The sequence below is a fragment of the Sciurus carolinensis genome, chromosome 6 (assembly GCF_902686445.1).
Source record: "Sciurus carolinensis chromosome 6, mSciCar1.2, whole genome shotgun sequence".
Taxonomy (NCBI): domain Eukaryota; kingdom Metazoa; phylum Chordata; class Mammalia; order Rodentia; family Sciuridae; genus Sciurus; species Sciurus carolinensis.
Window position 1 is genome coordinate 124,550,335 of NC_062218.1, and position 14,187 is coordinate 124,564,521.

The following is a 14,187-nucleotide window of genomic DNA, read 5'->3' on the forward strand; positions in this document are numbered from 1 at the left end:
TGTTTCTTTGTTCTCATTTACCTCTAAGAACTCTTTAATTTCCTTCCTGATATCTTTTGTTATCCATTCATCATATAATAGCACATTATTTAATCTCCAGGTGTTGGAGTAGTTTCTGGTTTTTACTCTGTCATTTATTTCTAATTTCAATCCATTATGATCTGATAGAACACAGGGTAGTATCTCTGTCTTCTTGTATTTGCTAACATTAGCTTTGTGGCATAGAATATGGTCTATTTTAGAGAAGGATCCATGTGCTGCTGAGAAGAAGGTGTATCCGCTCTTTATTGGATGGTATATTCTATAAATGTCTGTTAAGTCTAAATTATTGATTGTGTTATTGAGATCTATGGTTTCTTTGTTCAATTTTTGTTTGGAGGATCTGTCCAGTGGTGAGAGAGGTGTGTTAAAATCACCTAGTATTATTGTCTTGTAGTCTATTTGATTTCTGGAATTGAGAAGGATTTGTTCAACATACATGGATGAGCCACTGTTTGGGGCATAGATATTTATGATTGTTATGTCTTGCTGATTTATGCTTCCCTTAAGCAATATGAAATGTCCTTCTTTATCCCTTCTGACTAACTTTGGCTTGAAGTCCACGTTATCTGAAATGAGGATGGATACTCCGGCTTTTTTGCTGTGTCCATGTGCATGGTATGTTTTTCCCATCCTTTCACCTTTAGTCTGTGTGAATCTCTTTCTATGAGATGAATCTCTTGCAGGCAGCAAGTTGTTGGATCTTTCTTTTTAAACCAATCTGCCAGTCTATGTCTTTTGATTGATGAGTTCAGGCCATTGACATTCAGGGTTATTATTGAGATATGATTTATATTCCCAATCATTGGCTCATTTTTTTTTTTTTTGATACGACTTGGTTTCTCCTTTATTTGACTGTTCCTTTAGGTAGTTCCTCTCTTTGCTGATTTGCATCGTTGTTTTTCATCTCTTCCTCATGGAATATTTTGCTGAGAATGCTCTGTAATGCCGGCTTTCTTTTTGTAAATTCTTTTAGCTTTTGTTTATATTGGAAGGATTTTATTTCATCATCAAATCTGAAGGTATGTTTTGCTGGGTATAAGATTCTTGGTTGGCATCCGTTTTCTTTCGGGCTTGAAAAATGCTGTTCCAGGCCCTTCTAGCTTTTCGGGTCTGGATTTAAAAATCTGCTGATATCCATATTGGTTTCCCCCAAATGTAATTTGATTCTTTTCTCGCAGCCTTTAAAATTCTATTTTTTGTATGTTAGGTATTTTCATTATGGTGTGGGTCTATTGTAATTTTGTGTATTTGGAGTCCTATGAGCCTCTTGTACTTGATCTTCCATTTCATTCTTCAGATTTGGGAAATTTTCTGGTATTATTTCATTGAATAGATTGTTCATTCCTTTGGTTTGTTTCTCTAAGCCTTCCTCAATCCCAATAATTCTTAAATTTGGCCTTTTCATAATTCTTGTAGATTCTGTTCATGATTTCTTACCATCTTCTCTGTTTGGTCAACTTTGTTTTCAAGATTAAAAATTTTGTCTTCAATATCTGAGGTTCTGTCTTCCAGGTGTTCTATCCTATTGGTTATGCTTTCTACGAAGTTCTTAATTTGGTTTATTGTTTCCTTCATTTCAAAGATTTCTGTTTGGTTTTTTTTCAATATCTCTAACTCTTTATTGAAATGATCTTTTGCTTCCTGTATTTGCTCTTTTAACTGTTGATTGGTGCGATCATTCAATGCCTACATTTGCTCTTTCATCTCATCATTCAATGCCTGCATTTGCTTTTTCATCTCCTCATTTGCTTTTCTGATCATTTTAATTATGTACATTCTGAACTCCCTTTCTGACATCATTTCTTCTGCCATGCTGTCATTGGATTTTATCGCTATACGGTCCAGGTTTGTTTGGGACATTTTCTTCCCTTGTTTTCTTATATTGTTCAGGTATCTACCCCTCTAGTAGAGAAACTCTGGGATATTGCAGATTTCCTCTATTGACTAATATTGTCTGTGTAGATTTCTAATAACTAATCTCTTAGCTTTTGGTAGCCTGAAGTCTTAGAGGAACTTGATAATGTGGTGCTCCACTAGGAAGCTGACCCTCTAGGGGTGGTGGCCTTCAAGTGGGGTATATTCCCTGTCAGTGGGCAAAAGCGCCTCCACTTGTTGACTGATGGTCAGCCAAAGGGGGACTAGACTGCAGACTGGGGAACGTGTGATGTGGGCCTGTGTCTCTGGTTCTACTGCCCTGGTGGGAAAACCTCACCCAGCGGGAAGACTCACCTGGTGGGGAAGTTTTGCTGGGCAGCTGTCCTCTGAAAAGTTCGCTTTGGTCCAGAGCTACCACCTGGACTGGGAAGCCCTCTTCTGTGACGTTCCCAGGGGTCTTGATCTATTGTCTGGGCTGGGGAGCCTGTCCCTGTAAGGGACTCCCTCTCTGAGCAGCCCTCTTCTGCTACATTCCCTGGGAACTGGAGCTACCGCCTGGGACTCGAACCCTCACTTTGCGTCAAAGCCTCTTGCTGTGCGGCCCTCCTCTGCAATGCTCCCGGTTGACTGGGTTCTTGGCTCCAGCAGGGGAGTCTCACTGGGCCACTCTACTTCACAAAGTTCCCTGAGTTTTGGGACTACTGTCCCATCTGGGGAGCCTGACCAGTGGGAGAGACTCACCCAGTGGCTCTGAGTTGGTCCCAAGTCTCTCAATACCTCCTCAACTCCTGGGTCTTGTCAAAGGTCCTCTAGCTCCTGTAGGTGTCTCAGGAAGGAAACTGTTCTTCCAATGATGATGGCCACGCTCTCAAGAATAATTCGAAATGCTGCACCAGCCTATAAGGAAACCTCTGGATAGCTCCGCGATTCAGGCAGTCTGGCTCGTTTGCTGGCTTGCTCCGCAATGGCAACAGACCTTGACATGGTGGTCAGGCGGGGTCTCTCAGTGATGACGTCTGTGCTTGGCCTGGTGGTTGGGCGGGCAGGCTGCCTGCTGCCTAGCTCCGCAAGGCAGGTCGGTTGGGTGCCCACCTGCTACCTCCGCGGTGCAGGCGACCTGACTCACCCGCCAGCTTGCTCTGCGACTGTGACCCTATTCAGTCATTTTTGACACATAAAACAACTTTGTGACCCTATGTCTATCATACAGGATAATACCATCACCTAGAAAATCTTTCATGCCCTTCCCGATCTCCATCATTGGCATATTAGAGGCTGCTTTAAAATCCTTGCCTGGTATGTCTGGGTTCTCTGCTACCTTAGTTCAGTCTTCACCCATCACCTGTTCTCTTGAATAAGGTCTCTGCATATGTCTAGTAATTCTGGGTTGCATTCTGGACACTGTGAATGATACAACATGGAGATTTTGACTATTCTGCAATAGTCCTCTGAAGACTATTGATTTTTTGTTTCAGTAAGTAATTAACTTGACTGCATTAAAACCCAAAATTTTGTTTTCCCCACGGCAGCAACTGAAATGCTGCCCAATTCTTTTAGACTTAGTTGAATCTCTTGAAGTCTTTCCTATGCAAGCAGAATTCAAGAATCAGGCAGAGATTTGGACAGTTTATATGCAGAATTTGGGTTCCTTCATTTCTGGGATTCCCTCCTCATTTTCCTGCTGCTATGGTAGCCTCAAATTCTGGTTGTTCTAGCCAATAACTCTGCCGGTTTCCATATGCATTTTAGCCACCCTATTTGTGGTAAGTCCTTAGGTTAATAAACCTTAAGAATGGTATGCTGTTCCCTTTCACCAAATGTTGAACCCCCTTCCATGTTTCTTGTTTTTAGTTATTTTCCAGTGCCTTCAGGTAGTTATTTTTCCATATTTTGCTCCAAGTTTTCTGAGTTTATAGTGTAATCTGCTCTTGGATTGATCTGATAGGAGTTCTCTACCCTAGTTAGGAGCAGAACCTCAATGTCCTTTCTGTCCCAGATCCCAAATTAGATAAAGACCTTATGAACTTGAAGGAAGAGAGCAAAGCAGAAGGGAATAAAAACAGGTGGAGATGGCAATGGATACCACCAAGAAAGGAACCTTTGTCCTATTGAAGGGTAGAAGAGTGAGAGAATATGTGGTCTAAAGGCAGGAGACACCTGTGCTTCATACCAAAGGAGGATTTTAGAAGACAACATGTCATTGAGTTTCCAGCACCCCTTACTTAGTAGCAAGAGCAGAATAGACATATTGCTATTTTGTTTTTAGACAGAAAGAGTCTGAGACAATCTTGAGGTTTCTTATAGTCTGAGATTGGCAGGGGAGAGCATTGTACCATTTTTTACATACCTTCTGAGAGGGTCAGAAAAATCACTAAAGGAGACTCAGAACGTAGGGAAGACTTTCACTGGGATGAGAGAGGCAGTAGCACGGCTAGTATGGAGAATATGACTGACTAGTGACCAGAGGGTGTGTTTGGCTCTGCAGACATTAATGGGGGAAGGTGTCATTCAGTCACTAGAGGAAGCCAGGATGTTGAAGTGGATGTCAGTGGAGACAAATGAGGCTATGATCTCCAGTTCCCATGGTGTGATGTTAAGTATTATGGTTTTCTGTTCTATGCTTGTTCTTGGAATTTAGCTGTACTCTCAGGGATTACATTTAAAAGAATAAAATTCTGATTTCATTGAGTTTCTCTGGGACTCTCTGATTTAAGTTTTTTTCCAAAAGATGAAATGGGTAGTTTAAAGTAGCAAGTAAGGTCATATATAGAAAATATGGTAGAATTTTTTTCATATTTGAGTGTTATATAATGATATTCTGTACCTCCTACACACATGTAATGTTAATGCAGCCAGGAGAATTGAACACTAACTGCTGATAGAAGATCCAGGTGGCGACTTTAGAAATGCAGGGGCGAGAGTGGGGATTTATCTTGGCTGTGGTTTTCCAACCGTAGATTTTTGAGTTTCATTTCAGGATTCTGTTAATGTCCCTCTAGCCAACCAGTAATCAGGGTTTTATTTTTCTTCCATGTTCTCATTTATAATGTCCATAATTTACATATATTTGCATTTTAATTTTTCTAACTAAAAGAATTGAATAAATATGTGATCTCTGCATACCACTGGAGCAGAAACACATTGAACTCCAGTGGTATGGATAAAGGACATTGTTGACATACTCCTTACTTTAAATAAAAAATTATTTTCTAAACTGTGGATGTGCTTTCCTTTTTTGGTACCTGAACCAAATAGTTCCACTCTATATGTTCATTTTTACTTAATGTTGCCCAAAGGGTCTAGACAAGTGGGAAAAGCCACATACTTCATTGTATAGGTGAAGAGATGGGGTGCTTGATGTTCAGAGGTGAAATGATTAGATTATGAGTTGTATCCTAATCAGTGTGTTAATCCATTTGATGGATTAATAATTTGAAAGAACTATACTGGGTGGTAACTATAGGCAGGTTGGATATGGCTGGAGGGGGGGGTCACAGGGAGCATGCCCTTGCGGATTCTATCTTGCCCCCATGGCTCCTTCTTCTCTCTCTGCTTCCTATGCTGTTGGCTGCCATGAGTTGAGTAGCTTGTGGCTTTTCTCTGCCATACCTTTCTGCCATGGTTGTTCTGTCTCCTCTCAGGACCAGAGAAATGGAGTTGGTTGACTTTGGCCTGAACCTCTGACTTGTGAGGCCAAATAAACACTCCCTCCTCTAAGCTGTTCTTGTCAGGTATTTTGGTCACAGTGACGCAAGCTTGACTAACACATGGGGCCACAGATGAATCATCTGCAGGACCACCTCACTACCAGTGTGAGGTGGAGACCCTGCGATTCAGGAGCCTTTCCCACTCTGTCCTCAGCTCGCCTGTTCCTCGATCTCCAAGGTAGCTTCTTATCTTGTCGAAGTTAACTTTTCAGCCTTTTTCCTTTCTGTAGCTGACATGCCAGTCAGACTGAGGAAGACATGGAAACTTTGGGGCCACGTGAGCCATGGCCATGATGTCATTGGCAAGCACTGGAAGCACCCAGGCAGCCAGGGTAATGCTGGTGGCATGCATCACCACAGGATTAACTTGGACACACATCACCCAGGTTACCTTGGGGAAGTTGGTATGAGGCATTACCACTTAAAGAGGAACCAGGGCTTCTGCCCCACTGTCAACGTTGATAAATTGTGGACAGTAGTCAATGAACAGACATGAATAAATGCTGCCAAAAGCAAGACTGGAACTGCTCCCATAAGTGATGTAGTGTAATCGGGTTACTACAAAGTTTTGGGGAAGGGAAAGCTCCCAAAGCAGGTTGTCAGCGTGAAGGCCAAATTCTTCAGTGGAAGAGCCAAGGAAGAGACTAAGAGTGTTGGAATGCCTGTGTTCTGGTGGCTTAAAGCCACATGGAGCTCTGGAAGTTCATTAAATGCTAACAAATACTTTAAAAAAAAATAAGTTAACTTTTCAAGTACTTCTATGAGGAAAGTATGAAGAATTTTTTTCTTTGTTGTAGTAAAAAATATATAAGAACTAATAAGTTTGATGAAGTGCACAGTGGGGTGATGATAAGTAGGGAAGGGATAAGGAAGCTAGACTGTCTTCCGAGTGAGGATCAAGGACTTCTGTCTGAAGTTAATGAAATATAAATAAGTCAAATAAAATATGTGAGGAAACAAACATTTAATAATTACTAGAAGAATATATATTATGCATATTGCAAGAAAGTTTAGAGGTGAAATGGTTGGGTTATGAGTGTTTTAACCTAATCCTTGATAGGAATTAACTAGGTGGTAATTGTAGGTAGGTAGGTTGTGACTGGAGGAACTGGTTGATGGGGCATGCCTTTGGGGTTTATATTTTGTCTAGGTGAGGGGAACTCTCTTTCTGCTTCATACTGGCCATACCCTGAGCCACTCTCCTCCACAACATTCTTCCACCGTGACAGTCTGCCTTACCTCAAGCCCTGAGGAATGGAGTTGGCCATCTGTGGACTGAGACCTCTGAAACTGTGAGCCCCAAAATAAATTTTTCTTTCTCTAAAATTGTTCTTGTCAGATCTTTTGGTTACAGTGGTGAAAAAGCTAAAACAGCTATTTATAACCTTGCAGACTATTTAGGAAAGTAGGAAAAGTATTTAGTAAATAAGAATAGTCAGTTTTATAAATTTTGGAGTTAATAGATAATTTTAAAAAGTTGATATATGAAGGAAAAGAGGTATAAGCACATTTTCTAGAGATGGAAGGAACAACTAAGTGGTCAATAGAAATAAAACCAGGAATGGTTTAAAGGTTGTGGCAGGAGTGGGAGAATGGAAGGTGGGGAAAGTTCCAGTTGGGAGTGGGATGGTGGTAGATGGCAGCTTTTCAGTACTTGCATAATATTTTACAGATTATTCATGTACTACTTTGTCAAAGTGTTTATGCATTTTATATTTTGATTTTCATTTGCCCACAAACTCTTAAAAAAAAAAACTGAACATATATGAGTACATTTTTATCAAGTGATTATGGGACTCCTCTTTCTCCTACATACAAACCCAAAGTCCACACAGGTTATTTGATATTCATTGAATCTTACTATCATATACTTATTTTTGTAAGTCTTTGAAACGAATGAATACTTTTGGGTGGTTGAACTTTGTTAATGATGGTGTTTAACTCTCCTGTGTCCTTACTAATATTATATTTAATTAATCTATAAATCACTGACAGAGGTGTTAAAAAACATTCCACTACCCATGTGGATTTTTTTTCATGTCTTCTCATACTTCTGTCAACATTTACTTAATATATTTTGATGCTCAGCTGTTAGGCCAACTCAAGTGTAGAATTGTGATATTCTTCTTGTGACCTGCTTGATGTGTTACTGTATGGTGACTCTGGTAGATCAGGATACATTATGGCCTAAATAGTCAGGACTCTTATTAAGATAATAATATAATAATAATACAGGGAGAAGAGAAGGTGCGGTAGAGAAGTGCAGGGGGATGACCATGAGGATGTGATCTGCAGACCTCTGACTACAGAGAGCAGTGTCCACCGACAACTTTAGCTGCTTTGCTCTGAAATTTCTCCCTGCATTTTCATGGAAGCCATGCTTCCCACAGGTTGCTTCCCCAGCGACTGAGTGCAGCTGGCAGATCAAGGCAAGCACATTTCTGGGAGAGGTGGAGCTCCATTCAACCTTCCTTCTCTCCCTCCTGTCCTCGGGGTTAAACTCATGTGGTAGTCTGAGAGCTCTACCAATCTTTCCCTACCCCATCCCATTTTCTCTTATGCCCTTAGTAAAATCCCTGCACATTTACTCCCATCCTGGCCTCTCCTTTTTAGAGGACCTGGATTAACACAGGATGGCTGCTTGTTTTTTGTTGGCAGCTTGAGGATGTCAACAGGGAGCCGGATTCCTTCATTTCTCTGCTCTGCCATCCTCAGTTTCCTTCTCTGGTCAGCAACCTTCATGACCACTGTAGGCAGCACATTCAGGTACCACAATATCTAGAGGGAAAGAGGAAACACCACTTTCAGTCTCTCTTTAAACTTGAGAAAACCTTTCCTAGAAACCCTCCAAGAGCCTTCCTTTATTTCTCATTGGATGATGTGTTCACTTCTCAGCAAATCACTGGTAAGTAGAAGACATCAGTCATTGTCTAGGTCTATCCCTAAGTTGGACTCTTCCTGAGTTCCATGGTAGAGAGACTGTCACTGAACAACACCAAGAGTTCTATTATGAAGAAAGAAAGGAAAGGTGGTTATGGGCAGACAATTGACTGCTAAATTTAATAATGCAGTTAGCTTGGTTTTTTTGGGGGGCAGGTGGGTGACGGTACCAGGGATTGAACTTGGGCACTCAACCACCGAGCCACATCCCCATCCCTATTTTGCATTTTATTTAGAGATAGGGTCTCACTGAGTTGCTTAGTGCCTTGCAGTTGCTGAGGCTGCCTTTGAACTCTCAATCCTCCTTCCTCAGCTTCTGGAGCCACTGGGATTACAGGTGTGTCCCACTGTGTCAGGCTTTTTTTTTTTTTTTTTCGATACTGAAGATTGAACCCAGGGGCACTTAACCACTGAGCCACAGTGGTTATTTTTTATTTTATTTTGAGACAGGGTCTTGCTAAGTTGCTTATAACTTGACTAAGTTGTTGAGGCTGGTCTTGAACTTGGGATCCTCCTGCCTCAGCCTCCTGAGTTGCTGAAATTACAGGTGGGCACCATCACACTCAGCTTGTAAATCTATTTCATCAGATGTGAATGGCGCCTTTCTTTAGTTAGCTTTTTTTGTCTCTTTACCGTCATTTCAGTTTTCTCTCTTGCAGATAGCATATGGCTATTTTTTTTTACATTTTTTTTCTAATCTGAAAGTCTTTTAGTTAGTATGATTGGTACACTTCATTTATTTAGATCATTGATCTAATTAGATCTATTTCTGTCATGATATTCTGCCTTCTATTTATTGTGATTGAGGTTTTTAAAATTTCTTTTCATTCTATCTCTTTTCTGGCCATCTGGATTAAAAAAAACAAAACTTTATTTAACAATTTCAACCACATATGAAAATAAGAAAAGAGGATGAGAATTCCTGCATTCTTCTCCCATAGATGTAACAATTACCAGTGTTTTATGGTGTCTTAACACTTCTCTCTTTTGTTGAAGATTTTTAAAAGTAAATCACAAATAGCAGCATACTTAAATACCTAAGCGTGATGGGACCAGGGATATAGCTCAATGATAGAGCTCTTGTTAGCATATGCAGGGTCTTGGATTTGATCCCCAGCACAACACACACACACACACACACACACACACACACACACACAAAGTAGGGAAGTGTGAAGATTTGAGTTTTCTTTATTTTTCTATTTTCCTCTAGATGTTTGAAATTATATTCCTATTCCATTAGTTGTTGTTGTTTTTTTTTTTTTTTTTTTAGGATTGAATTCAGGGGCACTCAACCACTAAGCCACATCCCCACCCTACTTTGTATTTTATTTAGAGACAGGGTCTCACTGAGTTGCTTAATGCCTTTCTGTTGCTGAGGCTGCCTTTGAACTCGTGACCCTCCTGCCTCAGCCTACAGAGCCTTTGGGATTACAGGCGTGCACTACCACACCTGGCTCCATTAGTTTTCAAGATAACCTCTATTCCCCTGAACAAAGAAAGGACTTTAGAATTTGTAACTTCTCCACTTAATGCTTTAATACTATTTGGCAGTTTGGTTCCATATTGGCACACTACTTAGGCTAGACTTCTCTGTATGCAAACAAATAAATCCTGAAAATTTCAGATGCTTGAGATAAAGGTGTTTTCTTGTTCACTTTCTGTATGGACAGGGAACTCTCCTTTAAGCAGGATGTCAGGGGCCCAGTCTCCTTTAACCTTGCAGCCACACCACACAGAACAAGTGACTTCTTAAGTTTCTGGGAAAGAGAAGAAAGAGCTTGAGGATTTCAGGGGATGATTTTAAAGGCCTAGACTCCCATTTTCTTTGGTTCTAACTCAATCACATACACTCCAAGCTATTTGCAATGGTGGCTGGGGAAATGTAGACTCCCTATATGTTTAGTCTACATAATATAACAGTTCTTATTTAAAATTAGCTTTTGTTTTATTACTCTTCTTTTCTCTACCTTTCCGATAAGGCTGCCGTAACATAATACCATCCCTTGGGAAGCTTAAACAACAGAAGTTTATTTCTCACGGTTCTGGAGGTTTGTGAGTCCTATAAAGGTTCCAGCAAGGTAGGCTTCATTCAAGACCTCTTCTCCTAACTTGTAGGTGGCTGCTGTCTCTCTGTGTGCAAATGGGCTTTGTTCATACATTGTGCTCTTGGAGAAAGAGAACTCTGGTGTCTATTTCTTGTCTTATAAGTTATCAGCTCTCCGGGTTTAGGGTCCCATTCTTGTGACCTCATGTGACCCTTCTCATCTCATGGACCCTATCTCCAAGTGCAGTTATATGTGGGGTTAAGGAATCAACATATGGATTTTAGAAGTATACAATTCTGCCTATAGTACCACTGTTATCTGGAGCAGGACTATGACCAAAGGACTCATCAGAAGAATATAGGTATTGATGTAGAAAGATTGGGCTTCGTATCTGATGTTAAGAAATATTGTAAATTGGATCTTCTTGGAGTTGTTGATCTGCTGGGGTTAAGATCCAACTGATGATAAGGACCTTGGCAATTTGAGTGAAAAATAGAATGGTGAGAAATATAAAGAGGACAGAATCTTAATATCATTAGAAACTTTGAATTTAAGTATAACTAAAGTTTGATTTCATCTTTGTACTTCTCAACCATGTTAGACAATAAATTCCAAATTTTTGCTTAAAACCTCTGACACTAGAAGTGGATGAATCCTGGAAATACCTAGTGCCAGGTGGATGCGGGTCATATAAATAAATGAAAGTACAGAGAAAAAGACAACTGGCTGGGTCTACAATGGGTCACATGACATGATCAGATGTCATGGATATATTGTCTGCTGTTTCTGCCTCAAAATTTCCTTTGTCACAGTGAATTATAACTGAACAGTAATTCTACTTCAATGGGACAAGTATTGGCCTGGGTTTGGGTGAAAGATTAAAAACATTGTTTTCTTTTTTGGTGAGATCTCCCATTCTATAAGTAGTGTTGGTGAGAAAGCTTTTAACCTTAACCTAGAATCAGAAAATCCCACCTCAAAATGATTAATCAGTAAGTAAATTTATTATCTTCTATTTTTGATTTAGGTGTGGTTCAAAGCTGTGGATCAGTGATGCTATGAAGGATCAGAGTTCTCTCTGTCTCACTATTTTGCTGGGCTTTATGTTGGCTTAATTCCAAGACTAATTCTGACATTATCTTGGAGTGACTTTCAGTGAACCTACTTGCCTTTCCATGTCCACCTGTCTGCCCTGGACAAGTAACAGTGACTAGAGATATGCCATTTTCTCATTGACTTAGACTCATCAGGAACTGAATTTGATATGTATCAAGCTACCTCACAATTGGTCTCAGTGTCGTTTCTCTGAGCTCTTAAAATAATGGAATGGGGTTGGTACTTGTAGAAAATTGAGGTTCTGTTATTAAGGAGAGAGATGCCAATGGATATTGTGTTGGCACCAGCAGTGTTCTCTATGTACTTTGTAGAAACGATGAAAGGGGAAAGCTGGATCTACTCATGAATTAGGTGGAAGGGCCTTACATTAACTTGCTACTCCTAATATTAACTTGCTACTCCTACCTGTACTAGTATCACTCTAATAGTTTCCAAGGCAATTTGAATTCTGGTGAGTCATCACAACTATCAATTATCTGTCGCAGAGGAAGAATATAATGCCAAATGTGTTCTTAGCTTGCTAGTAAAAATTTTAAGTCTCAGATCTAGATTTGGTACCCAGAATGGATTATACAATAGCCAATAACGTCACATGAAGAGGAAGATTTAAGCTAGCCTTTGCTGACATTGGGAATGTGAGGCAGCTTTATAACTTATGGAAAGCCATTACAAGACATCTTGATTGGATAGGCCTGAAAAATTTTAGTAAGTCACTTAAGATTACATAACTATTAAGAGATACTTTATAAATTGAGGGTAAAAAATAAATCAGAAAAAATTATACTGTTTACTTGGTACCTGAACTGTAATGTTCTTGTGATTATGGGCATCCCTTCCCCCAAATTAGAGAAAGTGTTAGACTCATAATGAGTACGAAGCAGCTGTTCCATCAAGCTGTTTTCCAAATGGGCTTTCACCATTATTGTTGTTGTTAGACAGAGAGGGAAGTGATTTTAGTGTGAATGTGAAAATGAATTAATGTTGCCTGTCAGGAAACAAAACCAGTGCCAGGAGATCAGCTTATGCACAGCTGAAAGATTAAAAGAGAAAACTCTGGGAAATCACAGAGCTAAAAAACATTGTTCCCAAATTTGCACTAGTCTTGCAGCATGGAAGTTGATAGTCTAATTCAAGGGAATCAGCTTCAGATAAGTCAGTTTGAATCACTATGTCCAAACTGGAAAGCTTGTAAAGTAATGGTAATACTAGCAGTAAGACTGTCTCATTCCCAACCTGAACACTATATAGAAATATTAATTCTTTGACCATCTGAGGCAATCTGGGATAGGTTGCCAAATTTAGCAAACAAAAATTAAAGATGCTTAGTTAAATTTAAATTTCAAATAAACAATGAATAATGTTTTTGGACAAGTATGTCCCAAATATTGTGTAGTATACAGTAAGGTTAAAAATTTGTCATTGTTTATCTGAAGTTTAAATTTAACTGAATGTCCTGCATTTTATCAGGCAGTTCTTATCTTGGATAATTAACCTAAGTGATTCTCAGAACATTATGACATGATCGTGCTTGAACTCTTTTCTCAGTTACTAATGTTGGACTCTTATAATACTCCATCCCACACTGATTTCTTACAATGTCACATCGACTCCTTTGTTGAGAATTGGGGCCTGGGTGGACTTTGTAACTGCCCTGACAGTATGGTAGAAGGAACACTATGCTGAGGTTGGATGGTAAAAAGACAGTACAGCTTCCATCAGACATTCTTGAAATATGCCTCTTGGGAACCCCTGGACTGACATGCAAGAAGTTTGGCTACCCTGACGCCATGAGACTAGAGAAATCATGTGAAGAGGTAATATAGAGATAGGATGCCCAAGGAGCCCATCGATTCCATTTCCCTGGTATTTAAATCTTCTCTGTTGTAGATGGCTTGAACTTTGAGATGTCCTTAACTTCAACCACTGTTTAACTGCAACTAATAGAAGACTCATCTGAACCATCCATTCATCTATCCCCCAATTTCTGACCCCAGAAATGTATCCATAAATGATTATTGTTGTTTCAGTACATTCTATTTTGGGCCGATTAGTTACATAACTACATACCACTAATATACCCTGGTTTTGGGGAAGAGGAATACCATAGGTTAATTTTTTTTATAATAGTCTTTTAAAATAAGTAGTTTGTGTTTAGGAATTTTGACATAATAACATGTCCAAAAATTTGTTTAAGCTAGCTTTGAAAGGTTTTACTGTTAAAATCTTTTCAGCAACTTTGTCTTTTTTTTTCCTTTCAAATTAAAAAAAAAAATAGGGTTAGAACTATGGGAAAATTGAGTTATACATAGGAAAAAATATGCAATCAAATATCTCAGTCCAGTATTGTGTAATGAAATGAACACTGATAAAGGAGACTTTGGTTGCTTTGGCTTTAACAGCACATAACCATTAGACTTTGAACAAATTACTTATTCTCTAAAGTTCAGTATCTGTATATG

The 14,187-nt window shown here is 39.5% G+C and overlaps 1 pseudogene; it reads left to right on the forward strand.

The window, feature by feature from the left end:
* The first annotated feature begins 5,859 nt into the window (after window positions 1–5,859).
* On the forward strand, window positions 5,860–6,305 carry LOC124987593 (60S ribosomal protein L27a-like; annotated as a pseudogene).
* The last annotated feature ends 7,882 nt before the right edge of the window (window positions 6,306–14,187 follow it).